This window comes from Triticum dicoccoides, chromosome 4A (genome assembly GCF_002162155.2).
Source record: "Triticum dicoccoides isolate Atlit2015 ecotype Zavitan chromosome 4A, WEW_v2.0, whole genome shotgun sequence".
Lineage (NCBI taxonomy): Eukaryota > Viridiplantae > Streptophyta > Magnoliopsida > Poales > Poaceae > Triticum > Triticum dicoccoides.
The window spans coordinates 231,483,502-231,489,170 of NC_041386.1; the positions used below are offsets into that span (position 1 = coordinate 231,483,502).

At 43.9% G+C, this 5,669-nt stretch overlaps 2 long non-coding RNA genes across 5 annotated transcripts; both read right to left on the reverse strand.

Moving 5' to 3' along the window:
* Nucleotides 1–243: 243 nt before the first annotated feature.
* LOC119285705 lies at nt 244–1,372 on the reverse strand. The gene is made up of 2 exons (XR_005139708.1): nt 761–1,372; nt 244–646 (listed from the first exon to the last, which is right to left on the reverse strand). It is a non-coding gene; the product is annotated as an uncharacterized LOC119285705 (long non-coding RNA).
* Nucleotides 1,370–5,182, reverse strand: LOC119285704. 4 transcript variants are annotated; one of them, XR_005139706.1, is made up of 5 exons: nt 4,363–5,181; nt 3,505–4,274; nt 2,947–3,243; nt 2,487–2,561; nt 1,370–1,424 (listed from the first exon to the last, which is right to left on the reverse strand). It is a non-coding gene; the product is annotated as an uncharacterized LOC119285704 (long non-coding RNA). The 4 variants fall into 4 exon arrangements; XR_005139705.1 differs by having other exon boundaries at nt 2,947–3,693; nt 4,094–4,274; nt 4,363–5,179; XR_005139704.1 differs by having other exon boundaries at nt 2,947–4,274.
* Nucleotides 5,183–5,669: the final 487 nt, after the last annotated feature.

A 5,669-nucleotide genomic window follows, 5' to 3' on the forward strand; every position in this document is an offset into this window, starting at 1 on the left:
CGGCTTGGATTCTATAAATATAATCAAGATGGAACTGACTGATGTTGTTTTCTATTGAAATATATAAATATCAACACTTCCTTTAGAAAACTTAATTATATAACCTTCAGTTCAAAAATTCCAGAAGTATTACTTTGTACTTCTTCCATTCTTAAATATGTCTTTTTAAAGACTAACAAATGACTACATACGAAGCAAAATAAATGAAACTACACTCTAAAATATGTCTATATACATCTGATATGTTGTAATTTATTTGAAATGTCTAAAAAGACGTATATTTAGGAACAGATGAGTATTTGGTATCACCGACGTTTAGGTTGTTATATCGTTGCTACCGGCAATGACATAGGCTGGTCCTATATGGTCAAAACGAAATCGTTGGCACTCACAACAATTAGCCCATAAAATAACTCGACGCCATTTTCGATCTCCATTAGGTGAACAACCACCAAATTTCGTATCCGTGATTCAGAGAGGCGAGCAGCCACTAAGCCTCATCTCGATTCGCCATCCAAGCACAGCGCACGGACGCACCTCCCTAGGAAGCGCACCAGCGTGATGTCCAGGCTCATGACCACAAGATTCACCTCCTACCAAGATCCCAGTGAGCCCATTCCCGTGCACATCTGAACTAAACAACTCCCTACAACTTGAGGGACCTTGACATTAATTTTTCATTAATTATAATAGACAAATAATAGGAACCATGCAGTTGCATGAAAAACCTTAGTATGTTTCAGTTGTTGAAGCTACTAACCTTGTATGTTTTCTTTGTGGGACCTGCCATATTAGACCAGTCATACAACCTACAACTCTGAATCACCCTTGTCGCAATGACCAATGATAATTCAGAGAGACAAACAGAGGTGGTATTTTCTCACAAACAACAATCAGAAAGTAAGTCATAACCCACTCAAAGCAAAAAAAGGTGAGCAAGGTATCAACAGACTTAGCTTGATGCCACATCCATTCACATGTTTGATCCTCACACCGACCAATCTTGAAAATATTTTGTTGTTGAATAAATATCAACAGAAGGAATCAAACAAATAAAATAATTCTAAGCAATTAAGAATCTACAATTGACACATAATCGTGGTGCTGATAGCGGATTGACCATTCTTTAAAAAAATAGTACCAAAGTCAGTAAATGGGAGACTTCTGGCTTCTGAGATAATGGAACTGGGTCTTCTCATATTGCTCAAGTACATCCTTGCCTTCTCATCTAGGAGCTGAAAACTGAAAAAAAGGACAGACCCAGTGCATAGAAGCTCCCACACAAGGTGGGGTCTGGGGAGGGATTATAGGAACCTAGTCTTACCCCTGCAAAGTGCAATGCAGAGAGGCTGGTTCGAACCCAGGACCTCTTGGCACAAGTGGGGAGGACTTCACCACTGCGCCAGGCCTGCCCTCACTGAAAACTGAAAAGAAACAAAAAAGAAAGTCACATTTGTGGTCACTCAAATCATTTACAATGTAAACCAAAAATATAGTCTTCCCACGACTACCGTATCAGAGAACTTGTATACTCCCTCCGTAAAGCTTATATATTTTTACGGAGGGAGTATATTTGAAGGTGGATAGCGTTTTTACCAGGGAAGTGGGGTTTCAGACAGCAACTGATAAAAATTGCACCCTATGCTTCAAATGGAAGGTAAATACTGCATTTTGGGGGGAAACTACATTCCAAACATGTTGAGAAACATGAATATAAGCAAAGTACAGGAAGTTATTGAAGATGATTTTACTCTTCTTGGAAGCAAGATAAGTTCGTTTGGATGTAGTCGAATTCATTTATTGTCCAACATTATAGTGTTACATGTCTACAACGTTAACTAAGTGGCAAGCATTCTGCACCCTGTAGTCGTGTTTTATGGAGCTCACTGATGGCAAGTGAACAACACATGTGACAGGAGAGGGGGGCAGGGAGTTTAGTATACATGACGACCATTCGAAAAACAAACTCTTTGATATAAATATGAAGAGATTTGAATCTGCACAGATCTACATAGATGATAATTCCAAACATGTTTACAGATGGTAATTCCAAAAGGATTAAGAATTATCCTTGAAAACAGAAACATATGGAGAAAATTAGAGCTACACATATCTTTCATGGTCAGTCATTGATAGGTTCAATGCCTGACGGAACAATAGTACATCTAAGATCTCCATTTATCATAGGAAGGCACAGCCAGCGTACTGCTAAATGATAATATGCACCAAATAAGTTGGTAGAATATGATTTTGGTTGTAAAATTTATTCCTTGCCATGATCTGTGGTAACATGAAACATTGTAAGATGATTTTGAGCAAGAAAACTAATTTTTGTAATGAGTAACAAGAACAAAAATAGGTCAAAAAATATTGACATACTAAATTCAGGAGTTGTCTATAAATAAACAGCAGCTCCCAGCAGTAGCGATATATACTTATATATTAGCATCTGTGCATTTCAGAACTAACAAAAATAGTCAGCCTACCCGGCAACACAGCCAACGCAGGTAGCTCCATCATCGAACACATCCAACGTCTGTATGTGGAGCTCCACAGGCGGACTGATTAAGGAACAAAAAATGGCATTTGCATAAGATCTAGTAATCCAAACTTAATTACATAAAGAGAAGTACATTCTCAGATTTACAGCTGAAGAAATTTAGCAGGAAGTGTCATATTGTATTCGATGATCATATTGTGACCAAAGTATGTATATATACAATTGCTTGAATTTTGCGGCCATACAGAAATGTAACCAGAGTTAAGCACAATTGCCTGTAAGAAGAAAAGCTGCTAAATATACACAATTTAACTATGTTTCAAGTAATATGCAAGCAGGAACTCAAAGGCTATACTATAATAAAAAAACATGCGCTCAATTCTGCAGAGGAAGGACAAGTAATAACCATGATAAGCAGAGGATAAAATTTAGGGGCCGGCAAAAACCTGCGATTAGTGCGGAAACAACGGCGCCAGCGGTGGCCTCACTGTGGAACGGCGGCGAGTCTTCACCGGATGAGGCGGCTCCTGTGTCCTCAGAAGCAGCAGCGTCCTCGCTAGATGAGGCGGCTCACAAAGCAGCGGTTGTTCAGATGCGGAGACGGCAGATGTGGTGGCGGCTGCCATGTGCAATGGAGCCGGCGCCGACCTGCATCGGTGGCTCGGTTCCTCATGCAGTGCCTCTATCAATCCGGCCACAAGGAAGCTAGCTCACGCACTGCCTCCATCGATTGCTCGTAAGGTCTGTTGAACATGAATGAAATATTTAGTCAAACATTGAGAAAGCAAACTGAAGGATCCTTTGGCCTTCCACATGAAACACCTCATTCTGAAGGCACACAACATGGGTGGCATTTGATGATGAATCATCAGGCCATATAAAAAATGGATTTAGAGAAATTGCTAGAGATATTACGAAACAAATGTGAGCTGCTAGGGGCGGTGGTAATAGGAAACATGTTTTCCAACCAGACACCAGCACAACTTTGTCGGATGAAAGCTCACAGTTTATGTCATCTCTTACTAAGCTCAACACTTCGGTGACAAATCCATAGGTCTTCAGGACTATTTGACGGTTGGGCTTCTTGCAGCTTCAACTCTTCATCAGCACATTCAAATGAAAATGAAGCAAAGAAACATCTCTCTAGCACATTCAAATGAAAAACTGGAAGCCTCTGGCCGACTGCTGCAATGCTGCTCATAGTGGTCGAATCTTAAGTTAACAACTGAGAAAACAGGTGTTATGTACTGATTAAGAACAGAGAAAATAATTGTTAATTTGGCTCACTACTCAGATCGGTTTCAGACATAACATCATTGTTTCTGAAGATTTATTTCAGAACTTTAACTTCAGTAAGGACAGGAAATCAGCAAAATGTATATATTCAGACATCAAAGCTATCTAAATTCACACAACACATCTGAGCCACATTACAAAATCCTACAAAGATCTAAGACTACAATCGCGCCTACAAAAATAAACCAAGTAGTTATCACCAATAATTACTTGCCCTCCTAATTAAATTCTATTGTAATTCGCGGGAATTTAATTAATTTAGTAGCCAATGGAATGCATGTACGGGACCACTCTTACCATACAAATTTAGCAGTTGCTTTCACGAACAGAGAGATGTGGATGGAGAATTCCATGGGTGTATGTTGGACCAGATGAGTGGATAGAGTTCTTGCTGCAGATTGCTAGACATTAGCTGCTTTTTAGATAGACCGGAACTTCACATTCACCAGAGAAAACAACAATATGTTGATCTCCCATCCTGAAGCGTACAAGGAGCAGGTTACCACATGTTCATAGGATTATTACATATCACCATTAGACAAAAATCATGTGCAACCACTACGAACCTTATATCTTCATGTTCGTCCTGTACCTTATTGCCTTGTTCGTCCAAGGCCAATAGAGATGGACGGAGCGCTTCGATTTGATTCAGCCAGCAAGGACCTCGTGCTCACAGCTATCTCTCCTCTCCCCGTCCCCACGTCCTGGACCACCACCACCCGCGATCCTATTCCTGTTGCGCTGCTCCAATCCAGACGGAATCCACCAATAGACGATCTTACCGCGAAACCCAGCACCCTGTCCCCTGCCACAGTGCCGCCCAGTGTGACCCCTTCGTGCTTCCGCCAAGGCCAACATTGGAGTCGGAGCCGCTGCTTTCCCCTGACTACGCCAGAGCACGTGGTCCGCTGCAGTTGCCGCTACCGGCGGCAGCGTGAGACCCTCGTCCATGCGTCCGCAAGGAGGGGCGACCTACCTCCTCTTAACACGCCGGTGCGAGCGGGTGCCCTCTGCGAGGAACTATGAGTTGGAGAGGATCTTCGGAAGAGATGTGACCTCAGGGCTGGGGAGAGCCAGCGACGGTAGGCGGTCCGGCGGCACGCTGCGACAGGGGGCGGGGACTGACGGCGTGCGGCGACGGGGGGCGGACCGGAGGCGCGAGGTGAGGCGTGCGGGGCAGGAGGTGGCGGCGCGCTGGACTGGAGATCTGGACTTTTAGGGAGGCGGAAATCTCCGGGGACCTGGCGGCCGGGACTCCATGGTCGGGCGGCGATGACGGCTGCAAGGGGATCGGGAGGCTGGGTCATGTGTACGTTTTTTTTCTTCGTTTCTCTTGCTGGTACCGGTTCGGGTCGACCTAATCATCAGAACTGCGGGTTCAATTATAAAAAACACAAGGACTTTTCTGTAAAAGCGTCGCGACAATGAGCCCGGAGACTCAATTTGTGCTTTATTATTAGGGAGAGATTAGGTTAATTAATCTTAATTAGTTAATTTAACAGAGTTAATTAAGTTAATTAATTAATATTTGATTTTATTTATTTATTATTTTTATTTATTTTATTTTTTAATCCTAATTCTTTTTTTAAATCGGGCTTCGTTCGTCAGCGACCCGAGGGGGGGGGGCTTAACGGGCATAGTGCACGGGTGGGTGCCGCCCGAACTAGCGCGGCCGCGGGCATAAAGGGTCCCGGGCGCCCAGCCCATTTGGGCGTATGCCCCGACCACCAGGGGGCACCGGCCACAGCAGGGCACGGCGAGGCCGGCCGCCGGAGGCAACAGTGGCGAGGCAAGGGCGGTGCGTCGCCGGGGCGCCGGAGCAGAGGCGGGGGCTGTGGTGGTGTGCAGCGAGGAGCGGGCGGCAAGCTGCAGC